This window comes from Lemur catta, chromosome 4 (genome assembly GCF_020740605.2).
Source record: "Lemur catta isolate mLemCat1 chromosome 4, mLemCat1.pri, whole genome shotgun sequence".
Lineage (NCBI taxonomy): Eukaryota > Metazoa > Chordata > Mammalia > Primates > Lemuridae > Lemur > Lemur catta.
The window spans coordinates 16,784,659-16,801,738 of NC_059131.1; the positions used below are offsets into that span (position 1 = coordinate 16,784,659).

The following is a 17,080-nucleotide window of genomic DNA, read 5'->3' on the forward strand; positions in this document are numbered from 1 at the left end:
TATGTTTAATGGATGGAGACGTGAACTGATGGATGGGTGGATGAGTGAATAGATGGAAAGTGGGTAATTTTATGCCTACTGCGGGGAAGGCAAGAACTGAAGGTCCCAGAACTCAAGGGGCTCACAGCTGTACTCAGCAGAAGCCCACTTACTCTCTGGTGGTCTAAGGTCTCCTTGAGGGTTGGTCCAGTCCTGCTAGACTGTGGGCTCCTGTGGGCAGCCCTTGGCCAAACCCCTCTCTGCCAGGGCTCACAGCACCGGCACAGTGCCGAATGCCTGGCCAGGGCTGGCTGGTGATCTGAGAGTCCGGCAGCAGTTGCGTGCATCTCTTTGTTTTAGCCAGACAGCAAGACAGGAGCTGACCGGCAACACAGGGTGACTCTGGGTGTCAGAGGCCGCAACTCTCCCAGGGTTCCTTACCCCAGACACAGTACCTTCTCCATCCTTGCTCAGGCCCTTTGTGATTGAAAACATGTTTTTAAAAAAATTCAAGCCAAAAAACCATATAATTGGTGCTTCAGGTGGACAGCAGCAGGGCTGGTAACTTCTTCTTGTGCAAGAGGACTTGTGGATGTTGGCCCCAAGTCCAGATCCAGGAAACAGTAGGTGTGTCTTCCACCCAGAGGCTCCTGCAGCTTCTGGCAGTGGCCGTGGTGGTGCGGCTGCTGGAACTGTCTAGCAGACTGAAGAGTTAATCCTGGGAAGTAATTAGCACTCCTGGGAGGGATTGGGGTGTAGGCTGCCTGTTGTTATGTCATTGTCGTCATACTGGTGGCCTTCGGAAGCAGCATTAAGAAGTCTAAAGGGCTGAGTCAGGCAGCCAGGGTGGTGGCAGTGTTTTCTTTTAATTTCCATCCCTTTGATCTCTTGTCTAAAATAGCCTCTCGAAATTTAGCAATCATATTTCTTCCCTGGTTAGTCCTGTTCTCATCCTCTCTTCAACGGCATCTTTTTCTGCGCGTGTTTTTAATAAGGAACAAAAATGAGCTAGACATTTAGAGGACTTATTTCAGTCCCAATAGACCCGCCTGCCTAGAAGATTGGACACCCAGGGAGGCTCTGCAGATGAGAGGGGCGCAGTCTGCGCGGGGATTCGCCCACTGGCTATAGCGGGTCTGGGGGAGGCTCTCCCTGTTTGGCGTCTCTGGTTCTCTCTCCGTCTCCCCCTTGCTCTGTTTCCGTGGGGCATGCGCGCTCTGATGGGGATGGCCCGCGTTCAGGGTTTGGCTATTTGGGGAATTGCTGAGTCTCCTGCTTTCTGGAGTTGACCTTTTCTGCAAAGCACGTGCCGTCCTCGGGACTGTCAGGCATTTGGAAGGAGACAGTCTCTGGGGAGACTCAGTCCTCCCTGCATTCTCTCCCCAGGGGGGAGGCAGGGGAGGGGCCATTCCTACAGGAGAGGGACAGTCTTCTGCCTCAGTCCTCAAAGAGCCTCACCTGGACCAACTGCAAGTTGCTTAGCCCTGGGGAATTGAACATGGCAGATGGACTCAGAACAGCCACCTGGGCCTTTCACTTGGGACAGCTGAGGGAGGAACCAGGTCTGGTGAACACTCCGACAGTCCCTGCTTGCTTGGATCCAGGCTCTTTGTGACCTTGGGCAAGTCACTTTCAACTCTCTGAGCCTCTGTTTCCTCACCTGTAAAATTAAGGTTGCATTAGTTGGGGCAGGCTGAGTGCTGGAACCAACAACCCCAAACTATAGTGGCCCGATCCAGTAGGAGCTTCTTTCTTTCTCACGTCACAGTTTGGGGTGGGTCGGGGGGAAGCAGCTCTGCTCCATGAGCTCAACAGAGACCCTCCTGGTGTGGTGCAGCCCTGCCACCTGGGCCTCATCCTCCTCTGCCGAGGACAGGGAATGAGAGAGGGTGAAGGCGACATCCCTGCTCTCACCGTACAGGTCTCAGGGGCCCAGATCACTTGCACACACGTCCTGCACACATCGGCAAGAGCTCATCACGTGACCCCAGCTAGGCGGCTGGAGAGTGTAGTCCACCTGCAGTCACCAAGAAAGAGGGGGCTGCTGATATGGGGGTACCAGTGGCCTCTGCCACAGAGACAGCAATGAAATGTCCTTCCCCGGTCTGCGTGTGAGGGCTCAATGTAAAATGTAGTCATTCTTCAAGCACAATGCCTGGCCCCCTTAGGCATGGAGATATGGTTATGAGATATTGTTATTTTTCTTCTCTTTCCCCTCCCGGATATTCCCTTCAGGTTTATGCAAATAGCAGACCAAGGCAAGAAATTAAATCTGTGTCCCTCCCCTCTGAAGTTACTTATTTCTGTGTTCCCTCGCAGTGTAACATTTCATTAGACCTTCCAGATGGGGAAGGAGCGAGCAGATTAAAAGTCAGATAGTGCCTAGAAGCCTGCTTCCTCGCTTTCTGGGACGGCTGCGGCTTCAAAGCTATTTGGTATTTCCACTGCCGAAAGGCCTCCTCGGGAGCGGTTGTGTTTTAATAAATGGCTGCCTGAGTAATTTTCCTCGAAGGAATTGCAGCGAGGATGTGTGTGCTCCTGGGGGAGCGCGGGCTGTTCCCTCCGAGTGCTCCAGCTGCTGGTCGTGATGGACGGGAGGCTGGGGCTGTGGGAGCCAGGGGTCTGCCCACCCCGTGCTGGTGATGTCACCTCCTGCACCCACCCTGCGCACCACCGGGGCTCTGGGCTGGGGCTGGACGGCGAGAGTGGGGTGGGAGCCTGTCTGTACCGCACGTGTGGGTTGCAACCACAGTTCCGAGGCAGATGTTTTGCTCAACCAGCCCGAGCTGTCCCTTCCCCGTGGCCACTGGCAAAAGGACCACTCTCAGACTCGGGAGAGTTTGTTTCTTGAACACATCCTGACTGATGCTGCCTGCATCAGATATGTCTGTCTGGTGGGCGGGACAGGATACGAGGAGAAAGCAGGCCCTGATCCAAGATGTCACCATCCGTGGGGACAGAAGATGGCATGAGAGCCAGGCTGACACAGGATTGCAGCGTGCATGCAGTCATTCGTTATTGATGAAGCCCCACAACAGGCCAGGAACCATCTACCAAGGTGCAGCAATGAACAGAGCTGGCAGGCACAGTGGTGGTGGCTGACACCAGGAGCTGCACTGCCCGGGCTCCAGTCCTGCTTCTGCCATGCTTTAGCTGGGTGACTTTGGGCAGGTTGCTTGACCTTTCTGGGCCTTGGTTTCCTCATCTGGGAGACAGAGAGAGCCATCGTAATAGCTGCCTCACAGAGTTGTTATGGAGAATAAATGAGTCAATAAAGCACTGCCCTTATGGAACTTCCTTTCCCGCGCAGGGAGACAGAAATCTAAGTAAACACGTTATATGGTCCAATAAAAGGCAGTAAGAGTGATCTGAAAATTAAGCAGAGAAAGAGGGTGCCATTTTAAAACAGGCTGGGCAGAGAAGTCCTCGCTGAGAAGGTAACATTTAAGAAGAGACGTGAAGGAAATGAGAGCACTGGCCGTGGGGACAACTGGGGAAGAGTGGGCCAGGCAGCGGGAGCAGCACGTGCAAAGGTCCTGAGGCAGGAGGGGCTGCAGGGAGGCTGGTGTCCTGGCACAGAGGTGCTGAGGGGGAGACGAAACAAGAGAGGGAAGGGGGCACCAAGGCCTCGTGGGTCTTGTAAGGGCTTTGGCTTTTCCTCAGGGTGAGATGGGAGCCATTGTAGGGGCTTGGTGAGAGTGGTGACCTGACTTGCATGTTGACAGGAGCACTCTGGCTGCTGGGTGGAGAACACGCTGCACGGGGCAGGGAAGGAAGGGAGCAGACGAGTTAGGAGGCTCTGGCAGAAACCCAGGTGAGAGATGCAGGGGCCTAGACCAGTGTGGCCAGGAGGGAGCTGGGAAGGAGTGGCCGGAGTCTGGAGAAACACAGCTGTCAGCCAAGGGGGCTGAACCTCTACGAAGCGTTGTGAGTTGGAGGTCTGGGCCTGGTGGGGAATTTGAGCCCCAACAGGCGGCCTGGAAAAGATGTGGAAAGAGCCCTGACTTCAAAGCCAAGCACGAGAGCACCACCACTTCCCCCTTGGTGGCCTTAAGCAAGCCACCTAAGTGCCAAGCCTCGGTTTCCCCCTCTATAAAATGGAGGCAGTACTATGACTCACACAGTTTAAGTGACTTTCAGAAGGGCAGGCATACTGTAGGTGCTCAATAAGTGTTTCTCTTCCCCGCTGCCTCTTTGCAGCTGGGTAAGGGAGGCTTTGCACAACAGAGAGGGGGTCCGCAGGTCGGGAAGCTGACACCAGCAAAGGCTTGGGGTGTGGAGAGTGATGCCCATGCAAAGCGAAAGGGGGCGTTGGCGCCTCTGTCCCTGGCTTCATCATGAAATTCACCAGCCACTTCTGTAGGCAGGAGGCCCTGGAGCCAGCAGGGCGAGTAGGCCCTGGCACACTGCTCCTGGGGACGGGTCACTCCCTGTGTGGCCAGGGAATGGGTGCCAGGCCAGTTCTCTTTTCTGGCATGAAGAATACTGAGCCCCTTTTATTCTAGCCCCACAAGGCCATCCCGATGGTGCCAGGCTGGCATCTGACACCAGAGTCCCCCCAGGCTGGGCAGGGACCACTGCTTTCTCTGGACTCCCCTCCTGCCTCCCCATCCAAGGCCAAACCTCTGCAGGATCCTTTGTTGAACCCCAGACAGTGGGGTGTCAGCCCTGTTCTGGGTGCCCACGGAGGCCGGCCCTCTGTAAATGGGCCGCTTGTGCCCACAGACTGGGCTGGGCTGAGCCACGAACAGATGGCGTCTCCCTCCCTCTCCCAGGGGCTGCTGCAGCTGAGATCGGGCCTGCAGACGCAGCACCCATTCAGGGGCCTGACCCCGTCATCCCCAGTTGTCCTCAGGGTGCCCACTCCCTTGCCCTCAGGAGAACCTGGGGCTGAGCTCTGCACAGCTGGGGTCTGCACACAAGTGACCGTGGGGAGGGGATGTGACTGACGGACAGAAGTAGGGCTTCCACCCAGGTGACTGGTGGGGGTGGACACTGCTGTGCGTTCTCAGAGCTTAGCTGGTGATTCGGCAGAAGAGACTTGCAGAATGAGGGCTAGAAGGGACTGGGGCCAAAGGGTGAGGCGGCAGAGTAACCTGGAATCATCAGGAAGACTTCCTGGAGGAGGCAAGAACAGAGCTGGAGAAGGATTGAATCATGGGTAGCAAGATGTTAAATGAGACTGTTTCTGTTGTCTTGGAGTCTTGGATGAAGCCCTGGGCCAAGCATAAGTGGTACCCCAAAACCCCCATATTACAAACAGGAGCTAGACAGCCCTAGGACCCCCCGACACTCCAGCCCATGTACGAGAAAAGCCTTGGGACCAACTAACAAGAAACAGCAATCCTGAGAGCTGACCTAGGAGGGGGTACAGAGGCTTTCCTCTCCCTCCTGGGGAGGGGCCCTCACCCACCACCCCCTCAAGCCAGTCCTCCATGAGACCTGGTGCTACCCCAAGGCTGGAGTGTGTGGAAGAACATGACCTGCACCCCCTGCAGTTTGGGGGGCCACCAAGACCATGCCTGACTCCTACTGGGAAGTGTCCAGAGTCAAAAGGCTGCCCGGAGCTGCCTGGAAAGGGCAGTGGAGAGCGAGGGTTGTGCTGGGGGCTGCAGGACCAGAGGTGGGAGTCAGGGGAGAGTCGGGGTCGTGCTTCCAGAGTGGAAGCTGCACAGGGAGCCAGACTCGAGGTGTCCTGGAGGACCCTGCCCGAGAGGACAGCCCGCCAGGCTGTGAGCCATCAGAGCTGGGGGTAGCAGTCCCAGCACAGCATGGACCACCAAGAGAGGCTCAACAAACAGCCTCAAATGTGCCCCACGGGACAAAGAGCCAGCACGGGGTCTCTGCCACACAGAGGCCACCTCTGCCCGTTTACAGTGCTCCACTCACACCTTGCCCTCTTCCTGTCAACCTCCCCGCCCGGCACAACCCCCACCCCCGCCACTGCAGGGACACCAGAAGCAGCAGTTAGTGGGAAGGAGGCAGAGGCGGGGGAGTGTGGCACTCCTCACTACGGGACTCTGAGCCTGGGTCCCGCCGGAGCTGGGGCGGAGGGGAGAAGCTTTGAATCAGACATAAGGTAAAAGTCCCCATGTAAGATTGGACTGGGCTTTGGAGAAATCGGGGATGAGAACATTTATAGAGTTGACCTTGCCAATTACCGGCTACGTGACCTCACAGGTTACTTAAACCTCTAAGTTACTTAAACCTCGCATGCCTCAGTTGAACACAAGTGCCTCCTCGTAGGTTTGTTCTGAGGTTAAACGAGCTGATGCATGCACAGCCGTGGTTCAGTCCAGCACACAGGGAGTGTTACCTTTCGCTAGTAGAAGCAGCAGCAGCCGCAATAGCTGTAGTAGTAGCAGTGCCCAAAAGTGATCCCCCCTAAAACAAGCAAACAAAAATTGCTACCTGGGTCCCAGGGAGTGGGCTGGAAGGGCAGGAGTGGCAGAAAAAGAGATCTGTTTGGGGGCTGATACCCCACTGGGTTCAGCCTGTCTCATATAATGAGAAGAGAGCAGAGCTGGGGGAGGCCCGGAGTGGCTGTCCCTGCAGTCTGGGTGGTCCAGGAAGGCTTCCGGGAAGAAGCAGCACATAGTAAGACCTCGAGGGATGCAGAGGTGGAAATACCGTTGGGAGAAGGGAGTAGTCTGAGGACCTCTGTGCATGTCCTTGTCCCTCCTGCTCACACTCCCGCCCCCAACTCCACCCCACAGTATGCCAAACCTGGGGTGCGGCCCTGGGGGACAATGAGATGAGGAGGAGGCAGGCTGTGCCTTCAGGGAGCTGCCAACCTCATGGGGTTAAAGACAAAAATCATGGAATGTCAAAGGAATTTGGCCAATGCTGAACTGGAGAGGTTCAGGTATACTGCGGAGTTCAGAGGAAGAGAACCCAGAAGCGCAGCTCCGGGACCCTGTAAACACACACACACACCCTTTTCCCTCACTGTCTTTCCCCCTAAAACCATTTCTCCTTCTGGGCACGTGATAGGGTTTCACTTCCCCACCTGCTTAAGTCAGGTGTGGCCGCGTGGCTTGCTTTGGCCAATGACATCAGAACACAAAGGATGCGAGGGCCTTCCATGTGAAAACTGTGAAAGCCAGTGTGTGCTTCTCCAGACCCTCCTTCCCTCTGCCACCATGGCCAGCAGTGCCCAGGAGATGGCCACTCTGGCAGCTTGGGCCCTGGAGAGAGGACGACCCGGCACTGGGCCCCCGGCTCCCCAGCAGCGAGCACAGGGCATGAACGGAAAGCACACGTTGTTGAAGCCGCTGAGATTTGGGGGCAGTTTATCAACCCACTTCTCCAGGCTGATCCAACTGTGATTTTTTTTAAAGTGGTCAAAATAGAAAACTGACCCTGAGTGATTCTTCTCTGAGCTATGAGACCCTTCCTCTGATGGAGCCCCCTTGTCCTGGGAATGGGAGGTCTGGATTCTAGTTCATCTCTGCTCTAACCTCTGTGCCTCAGTTGCCACCATTGTCAAAGGGGGTGGCTGATCCCTGTCCCACCTGCCTCCCAGGGCTGCGGGGAGAGTCCAGCAAGGCGGGGCAGGGGAAGACCTCAGAGACCTGGGAGTTAGGGAACAGCTGCCCGGCACCCTGCATTCGTCAGCTTCCCTGCCTTGGGCCCTGGGGAGGTCACGGTGAAAGTCACCCCTGCCTAGTCTCAGACAAAGGACACACCAGGAAGGGAGGACCCCAGGGGAACATGGTGCTCAATGCTGCTAGTGTGCAAGGGGCCAGCGGTCCCAGGCTGCCCAGCAGGGGTGCAAGTGGCAGCCTGGAAGCAAAGTATCCCTGCTTGGTTAATCTAAAAATAAACAGAAAGGCAACAAAATCTATGTTTCAATTACTGCACACAAGCTGTTCAAACAGCCAGCTCTGCACTGGAGATGTGAACTTGTCAACAGAGGCTGCCTCGTTTGCATGCTTGGGTGGTGATAAAACACACAACCTCGCAACAGGCTGCCCTCTGGTCTGGGCTGCTTTTTTTTTTTTTTTAATTAAATTAAATTAAAAACACGGACATAGAATAAAGACAATGAAAATCCGAAGCAAGTACATCAAGATAGGGTAGCAGCTCGCAACGCAAAGACAAAGAAGGCTCTGTGGTCCCAGACAAGCCTGCTACTGAGGTCGCCAGGAGAGTGGGCAAAGCAAGGGCTCAGTGGCCAGCAGCAGCGGACAAAAGTCTCTCCCAAGTGGCTGAACACACTCCTCCCCTGGGACTCGCTCCTGATCCCAGAGGAAGCCCCCGTGAGCAGTGTGGGCCTTTGGCTCCCAAGGCCAAAGCGAAGGCCTTTTGGGGACTCCCTCTGTCGGGGAGAGATGTGTCACAGGCCACCTCTGGGGCTGAGCTCAGCAGGCTGCATGCATGGCAGGCCAAGCTGGGACTTCTGTCCTTGGCCACGCTGCGTTTCGCCTCCCATCTTAGTTAGACACAGTCTCCTCTCTGATATGAATGGAGCCCAGGAAGCTGGCCCACCCTGGGGCTCTGGGCCAGCCGGCCTACGCTGCCTGCTCCAGCCCAGACTGGCTGCTCCATGCCCTGGTCCCTGATGTGTTCGTGCTTTTCTCTTTTCTGACTGCGCCCCCCTCCTGAGCATCCCTGCCTTCCTGAAGGCAGGAGCCAGGGGGCCCTGTTCTTATGGGCCCCTCAAGATGTTGCCCTGGGCCGGGCATAATGGGGAAGGAGGTGGCCAGTGAATTTAATGTGATGTGGCGAGAAAAGGGCGGAACATGTGTTTAACCCAGGGACATGCCTGGGGATGTGCCGGAGAGGGAACAGGGAGCACGAAAGCCCAGCTCATAGAGTGGAGCCCCAGAAGAGGAAGTCGGTCACGTCATGGTTTCCCAGGGAGGGATTTGGGGAAGCAGGGAGGCCCCCACGTCCCACCAGAGACGGAGACGAGACAGGCAGGCACTTGCACTGAACGCTGGGGAAGGTTCCACAAATCCTGTGTGCTGAAGTGGCTGTCGGTTTCGCATTCACTCTGGACAGGGATTTAAATGTCCCCAGCCCTCGGAGCAATTCTGCAGCCATCAGCCCAGACGCTAGTTACTTGGTGAAATAAAAGAGCAGTCGAGTCTCTCCCAAGGAAGATAATATCCTGTCACAGGCAGTATGATCTGCCGGCCATGTGACGGCCATTCCCTAATGTTTCCAAATAGACTTTTGAATAGACTCTTGTCTAGAAGAAAGCAAATTGCGAGAGCATTTTTGGCAGCCAAATAGAGAGAGCGCATCAGTCTTTCTTCTTTGCAACTCTTGCCGCTGGGTCTGGCTCCAGGCACCGAGTAGGATTCATTCATCAGCTTGGGCCACTGATGAACACCATTTCCTGTGAAGAGGGAGCTCGTTGAATTAGTCAATTCTGCAAGATTCAGAATAAGCAGGCGTGCCGGAGAGGCAGCCCTGGGAGAGGGGGAGGACCGCGTGGAGAAGGGAGGTAACCGCAAAATGCAGCTCCAAAGACTGTGATCCGCGTGTTTGCAAGACTGTGGAGAAACAGGGCTCCGGTTTTCAGTGTTTGCATCCTCTGCGGAGCCACAAGAACGAGGAGTGGGAAGGAGCAAAATGGTTATTCGTAATGATGACTGGTTAATCCCTCTAAGCGATCAAACCGTACTCTCCATAGCACCCTCATCGATCCTGATGTTTACGAGCTTCTAATTTATACACACGCTTCTTTTCCCCTCAGTTTATGCTGATATTATGTTGCCAACTGTCATTTCCAATATCTTTTTTATTTTTCATTATCACCATTATAATGATTTACACCAGGAGCAATAGCACAAATGCCTAGTCAATTAGTCCCATGAGAAAAGTCTCTGAATCGTGTGTGCTTTTTTGGAAAAGAAAAAAAAAAATCACTACATCAAAACCCACACCAGATTTTCTCAAAGCAAAGGTGCACACGGGAAGGGAGGGAAATGGAAGGCTTGTTCTTTTAATATTGTTCATCTAAAACGGGCACTGCATACCGCCTTTCCAAGACGGGAGATTGCTTTTTGCGTAAGAAATTGTGCCCAGAAAAGGAATCAGTGGCATTTTTCTTGAAACCTACCACCAGAAAAGCATTTTGAACATTTGTCTTTTTAGGTCATGTATTAAGCCCTGTGATTATGGAATACGGCTTTCCCCAAAAATATATCCACCCCACAGGGACAGAATGCCTGGGAGTCAGAATGCCTGGGTCCCGGGGCTGCCTCCAGGCCTGCAAGCTCGGCTGCATCTTAGGCTGGTGTGTCTCAGATTTTAGCCTGCATTCGGGTAGAGTCCTTTCCCGCCTCCCCATCTTGTTGAAAATGCAGATTCTGACTCAGTAGTGCCGGAGCAAGGCCTGAGACTCTTCATTTCTAACAAGCACCCAGGAGATGCCAATGTTACTAGCGCACAGACCACACTTTGAGCAGGGAGGACTTAGGCCACTACCACCAGCCGTCGGCTTCATTCTCCTCTTTTTCCTTGGTTATAAAATGCATTTTATAAAATGCAAGGTCAGCGCTTGCCCGCCTACACGTCGGGATGTTGTGCAGCAAATGATGTGGTGGCTCTAAAAGAACCTTGTGTAGTAAGAGCACTTCCCAGAAGACTCCCCCCACCCCGACCCCGCCCGCCACAAGCCAGCGTTGAAGCAGACGGCACAAATGCTGTATTGTTAACCAGGGGTCCTGTGTGGTACAGCAGGGCTCCAAAGCCTATTTACTTTGCGTAACTGAGACTTTGTACCTTGTGACCATCTCCTCCCCATTTAAGTGCTCCTACTACAAAAGGGGAAAAGGGGGAGAAGCAGAGGACACTGCTGACCGTGTTGGATCCGTCTGTGGCCATGATCGTGATGATGGTTTATGGTTTCAGGTGTGCGCACATCTCCAAACACACCAACTTGTATACATTAAATACACACAGCTTTTCGTTTGTTAATCATACCTCAATAAGGCAGTTTAAAAAAAGAAGAACCTTGTAAAGGGTAAGAACTGGGGCCCTCTAAGGCCTTAGGGCTGTTGTTATGGCCACTGCTGGACATTTAGGGCAGGGCTTCCCTCCCTCCTGTCCCCAAGGCCCGTCGCACCCCCTGCTGCCGAGGAAACTCTCAGGTCTGCCGGGCTGTGTTGCCCTCAGAGCTTTGGAGGGCTGAGAGCTGGGAAACGCCTGCAGGTTTAGCTGGCATTGGAGAAAGAGGCTCCCTGTCTTCTTTAAACAATAAAGACAATACCCTAAAGCCCTTTGTTACAGAGACTCATGCCACATGGGGTCCCGGGAGTGCAAGCAGAGATCAGAGGTCACCGTTCTGGTTTCTAATCGGATTTGTCGCATCCCTGACCCCCCTCCCCACAGCCTGGAGGGCCTGGTGGAGGCTCCCTAGTTGGGTCCAGACCGTGGAGCCTGTAGCAGGCCTTGCTGGAACCTTCTGGCTGCTAGGCAGCAGGGCTGAGCTGAGCCACTGCAGCCAGGTGCCCCGTGCTGGGCAGTCTCCACACTGGCCCTTGCTGAGTGTGGCCTGATGGCGAGGTGGCCAGTGATGACTGGGGGCCAGGCAGGGGGTGTCACACAGGACAGTGGTCCCTCATGGCTGGGCAAGGTGAGGTGGAGGGGAAGGGCCCTTTCAGAGCAGAGGCGAAGTGTGGCAACAAAGACTGTTCAGTTCACCTGGGGCCTTGATATTTTAAGGAAATGAACTAAAAATAAAACCACACCTCAGGTTACTCAGCCTGCAGAGGGAGCAGGAAAAGGCTGGCATTAGCCTGTGATGCCCCAGGGCTTCCTTGGCTTTGCCAGCCCAAAGGATTTACACACAGGCCTGGGGCCCAGGCTGGCACCTACACACAGCCCCCCACAACTCACATATTCACGTCTGCTTGGAGGTGCTGAACCCCACCCTCAGAGCCGTGTGCAGGGCCAGGACAGGCGCTAGGCTGGTGAGACATGTTTTCAAGGAGCTGTCTCTTCCAGGCAGTGTAAGTGCAGGGGTGTCCCGAGGGGGAGGCCTCCTTAAAACTCGGCCCCAGGCACCTCACTCTCCTCGGCCTAGTCCTGGCCCGTGCTCTGTGCTGGAAAGGGCTTGTCATTTTGGTCTCACAGATGTTTCCTGAGCACACCACCCTCCCCGGGCGCCCGCCCTCTCTGTGCTTGGTCAGCCACAGTGGAGGAAACAGAGGTAGAGAGGTGGCCCTGTCTTTAGGGACCAGATCAAGAACTCACATGGGGAGTGGAGCATGCCCGTCTGTCACGGTGGTCATAGGCCTGGCAAGTCGGGCTTCTGTGAGTTCTGAGAAGAGAGGGCTTGTCAGAGAAGGCCCCCTTGCAGGAGGGGCCGGCGTGGGCCCACCGCCAGCCTCAGCCAGAAGCAAGTCTTAATGGTTTGTGGGGGCTTGGGGGTGTCACTGGTGCTAGACCACCCCAGGAAGCAGGGAGGCATTTCCAAGGGGCATCGTTAGCTCCCAAGAACATCCATGCTACGTGATGGCCAAGCCAGCTTCTCCAGAAGCATCGGGAGAGTTCCTTTGTGTTGCATCTGCCAAGATGGTGTTCCGGCTGCTGTTTAGTATTTAGCTCCAGAAGAAAGGCTAAAAGATGCAGAGAGGGAAACTAAAATAATAAAGACAGGCACAGACTGTTCCAATCGACTTGGCAGCACGTCTCCCCCAAATGAGCCAATCATACATCTTCCGATCGGGGCTGGACGGGCCGCGGCTCATTCCTCAGCCAGCCATCCCAGCTCCCCTGTCTGGGGGCAGCGCGGGCTCCCTGCCTTCCTGTGGATTAATCACGCCTTTGGGGCCCTCACAGCCGGCCGCCCACTCCTTCGGCGTGTCTTAATGATAGGAACGAGGACAGGGTCATTAGCCACCTGTGATCCTGTGTAGTGTGTGCACACGGTGCATGTTAATATGCGAGGGCCACCACCAGCATCCAGAACACACAGCGTGTCACCAGACGTACCCCGCCGCCATCCTGCTGGTGAGCAGGGACTCTCGGGCCAGTGCCGGGGGCTCCTGGACGCACCCCCCCGTGCTCCGGCCCACGTAGACAACACAAACACACTGTGGCACATGGCGTCTTGATTATTTACTCATGAATTATTCACGGTGAGGGTTTTCCAGGCGGATCTGGCAGCAGGCCTGCTGATCTGGTATCCAGCAAGTGCCCGGGGGACCGAGCTCCCCCACCAGCTGGTGAGAAATTACAGACACAGTCTGGGCACCGGGCTGAGCCTGGGTGTCCACTGATTTCCTTCCTGCAGCATCCTCAGGCCCCAGGAGCCCTGGCCTTTCACCAGCCTGGGCCATTATGGCCCCTCGGCTGCAGGGAGAAGCCCTTCCATCAAGACAGGCCGTGGGACTGGGGATACACAGTCCCCTATGTCACGGATGTTTAGAAAGGATGGCCTTATCCCCCAAATCTATTGTCTCCCAGGGGCCCTGGGTGAGACCACCCTACCGGGTCCTGAGCCACCTTGCACAGAAAGCCTCAGTAGACACTGGGCCACACACACAGCTTTGTATTCTCAGTCTCCTTGTCCTCATCCCGAAACCTGCCCCATTCCTGTTGGGACATGAGGGTTCCAGGCACAGGCAGTGGGAGCAGGCTTGGAAGGAGCTAGAAGTCAGGGGCTGAGCTTACTTTGTCGTCTTGGTTTTGATCCTCATTAACACCTGACTGCCTCCCGCAAGGGAACTAGAAGAGCCTCTGGGTACAGGCTGCTCGCTCCCCTGCTCCCCTGCTCCTCCTGCCTGTCCTCGGCGCTCTGGCCTCTAGCCACGCTGGCCACATTGAGGACTTGTCCCCGTCTGCCAGCAGGAAGGGAAGCCACCAACCTCCCTCTGCTTCTGCTGACTGGGGAGCCCAAGGGGAAGTGCACTGGCGCAGGTCCCAGGGGAGGCCCCTCTCGGGTGGAGGACACTTTCTGGTGGGCAGGTGGGCCGTCAGGGGAGCCCTTCACTCCTTCCCAGAGACAGCGACGGAAGGGAGGGACCTTTCTCTAGGGGACGGGGATGCGACTGGGCACACCCAAGTGGCAGCCCTGGCACCATGTCTGAGAGACATGGAGTCGTGAGGTAGTTGGACTGGATGGCTATGGCCTCTCAGAGCTGGTCGGTGTGGCATTGCTGCTTTTGAGGATGCTAAGGGACTTTGTCCTGAGGTTTGGGGGTGTACCAAGGCACGAGCGTGTGGCTCTGAACGGGGCGCTAGGTTGCAGAGGACCAGTGTCCAGACATCCACAGAAGCGCTTCCTCAGGAGCGTGTCATGGAGCGTGTCACGGCGGCGTGTTCACCCCACATTCCTCCCCTTCCCCCTCACGCTCCCTGCAGGAGAGGAGGTGCATCCAAAGCGAAGGGAACTGGGCGTCAGGAGGACGGAGCCGGCTTCCTGAGCTGTGTGCAAAGCCGATCTCCAGCCTCCATGTCCAGGTCCGGCGCTGGGAAGCTCAGCCTGGGTGCTGCCCGGGGCTGCGGGGAGGCAGCAGGCTGGCGTGACTGGCAGGCCCTGTGCCCGGGGCAGACTCCAGGCCAGCAAAACACAGGTTCCGCCCTCCCCTGGAGAGTGTGGCCTCCTTCCCCCCCAGCCACGTCCCCGGGACAGTGCAAAGGACAGTGCTGGGGGTGGAGAAGTACAGCTTCGCTGCACACAGGAGCCCGAGGGCCAGAGTCACGTCCTGCACGTGAAACGCCACCTCTGGGAGGCCTTTCAGATCTAACCCAGGACCTGCACCTGGGGGCGACCTGCCTCCACCCAGGATGCAGAATCTTCTAGACGCTAGGGCTTTTCTTCACACGTGTGCATGTAATTTAAACAGGTGCTGGCAAGACACTAACCAACCCCACCCCGGTACCAGTCCTAGTGCCCTTGTACAGGGTCCCCTCTGGCACAGGAGAGGCTGCTGCTCAGAACCCGTCTTGGTGCAGGGCCCCGTGCCAGGCTCGGCCAGTTCACAGGCAGCCTGCCAGGAAAGGCGCTCGCCTTGACGAGGAAGCATTTCCGTGTGTTTTGTCTGTAATTGCCTGACCGGTCTCGTCTGCGGCACCTCGTCCATTCAGGGTCTCTTTCCGCTGCCACAAGCACTTCCCGCTGCGTCCCCCAACACCACCCTGGGCACGCACACATGTGTGCACACGGGACCTTTCTGGCACACTGGCGCGGTGCCCAGCAGAAAGTACTGAGGTTGCCGCCTCTGGCGCTGGCGCTGTGCTGCCGCCTCACGCAGGGTAAACTGTGCAACACCTTCCTTTCGTTCTGTTTGAAAGGGAAAATTAAATCGAGGGACGAAGTCTCACCCGAAGGAGGCTGGCAGGCAAACAGTTGACCTTTGTTTTGAATACACATAAGGAGGCTGCAACCAGATTGTGTGGCTCCGGCGCCAGGTCTCTGTCTCCTCGCTGGCATTTTAAGGAGACTTGAAGAGCCGAGCTGCAGGCTGGGGGTGGTGGGGAGTGGTGGTGGAGGTGCAGGGCGCTGCAAAGCACAGGAGCTGTGATCAAGATGGGGCACGGTGTGGCCCAGCAGGGGGTCCCTGAGGCATCCCAGAGAGCCCTTTTGACCTGTTCCCAAGCATGCTCGGCCCCCCTAGGCGTGTCTCCGGGGTGCATGATCGCCAGCCACCCTCAATGCCTCCTGTCCTCACTGGCTGGAAGGAGATGATTCCTTTGACAATGTGCGAGGTTATGTTGTTTTGCAGGAATGTAGGGGCTGATTTATTGTATCAGTCAGGCCAGGCTAGTCTGTGCGTAGGTAACAAATAGACTGCCAATCTCAGTGCCTTATCACAACTAAGATTTATGTCCCAGTCATGCAAAGTCCAGTGCAGGTAGGGAAACCCTCTTCCATCTAGGAGATGAGGTCTCCGCGGTTGCCATGGCAGGCAAAGGGAACTGAGGTTCATAGGTGCTTGTAAAGGGCCAGGCCTGGAAGCTGTCTCCGTCCCCTGCCCACCCGTCCTATCTGCCAGAGTCCAGACACAGGATCCCAAGCTGACTGCAATGGCGGCTATGAGAGTTCACCCTTGTGCTCAGAAAGAGGACACAGTATGGTGAATATATAATGTCATCTCTGCCACATCTAGGATCCTACCTAGGGTCGCAGTGTTCTCTGAGGCAGTGATAATTAGCAAGAGCCCTGCCTAGGCAGGTGAATCTTGAGAAACACGAGTTTTCTAAGCTATGAGGTCCAGCCGCCCCTGGACATGCAGAAATTCTCCTTTCAGAGCTGTCCTTGGAGGGTCAAGTTCTGATTTACTAGAAAGGTAGATTTTCTTACCATTTCCAATGAATCTCCCAAACTATCTGCAACTATATCCGGCTCTGTGCTTTCTCTACCACTAACAGCAAACAGTGCCCCTGCCACTGTCAAAGGCCAGTCCCTCCCTCGGACTTGGCGTCTCATCCCCTTTAGCCTTCACAAGGATTTTACTCGTATGATTCCAACACTCTGTGCTGCATCTCTGAGCCCTCTTCAGCGCCTACATGGAATTTCCAGGTAGAAGACTCCAGGTTCTGTGTCAGAGATTTTCCCTTCACACAACTATGTTTGTCTTTTCTAGAAATGTTCAGCAATTAAGAAAAAATAAGCATTTGTTCATCCATTCAGCACACATGAAGTGAACATCCTTCTATGCCAGACACTGTGCTGGGTGCTGGGGTTATAAAATAAAAAGGACGCTGACCCTGTTTTCAAGTTCGGAGATAGACGACAGCCACGGATGCTGGCACGGTGGTGGGTGCAGGATGCTCAGGGGCTCTGTCACCTCACCCGGAGGGGGCAGAGTCCGTGCAGCCTCCTAGCAGGGTCAGTGCCTTACCCAGGAGGGGGATTGGAGACCGTTCTTGGCAAAGGGGCAGCGTGGGCTTGGGCCCCGACCTGAGAGAGGACGCGAGGCTTCAGCAGCCATAAGGCGTTTGGAACGCCCAGGCACCGTCTCTCAGACGGAACAAGTGAGAGGCGATGCTGGAAAAATGAGCCAGCCCAGACCCTGCTGGGCCACCTGAAAGAGTCCGAACCTTATTCTGAAGGATGGGGTTTAAAGCAGGAAAGTAAAGTATCGTGGTCAGATTTGTGCTTTAAAAAAAAAATCGTAAGAGCAGCCGGGTGGAGAAT

The 17,080-nt window shown here is 55.5% G+C and overlaps 1 protein-coding gene across 1 annotated transcript in view; it reads left to right on the plus strand.

Moving 5' to 3' along the window:
• The window catches only part of KLHL29 (kelch like family member 29), a 286,460-nt gene that overhangs the window by 140,923 nt on the left and 128,457 nt on the right, over window positions 1–17,080 (plus strand). The window lies entirely within an intron of this gene.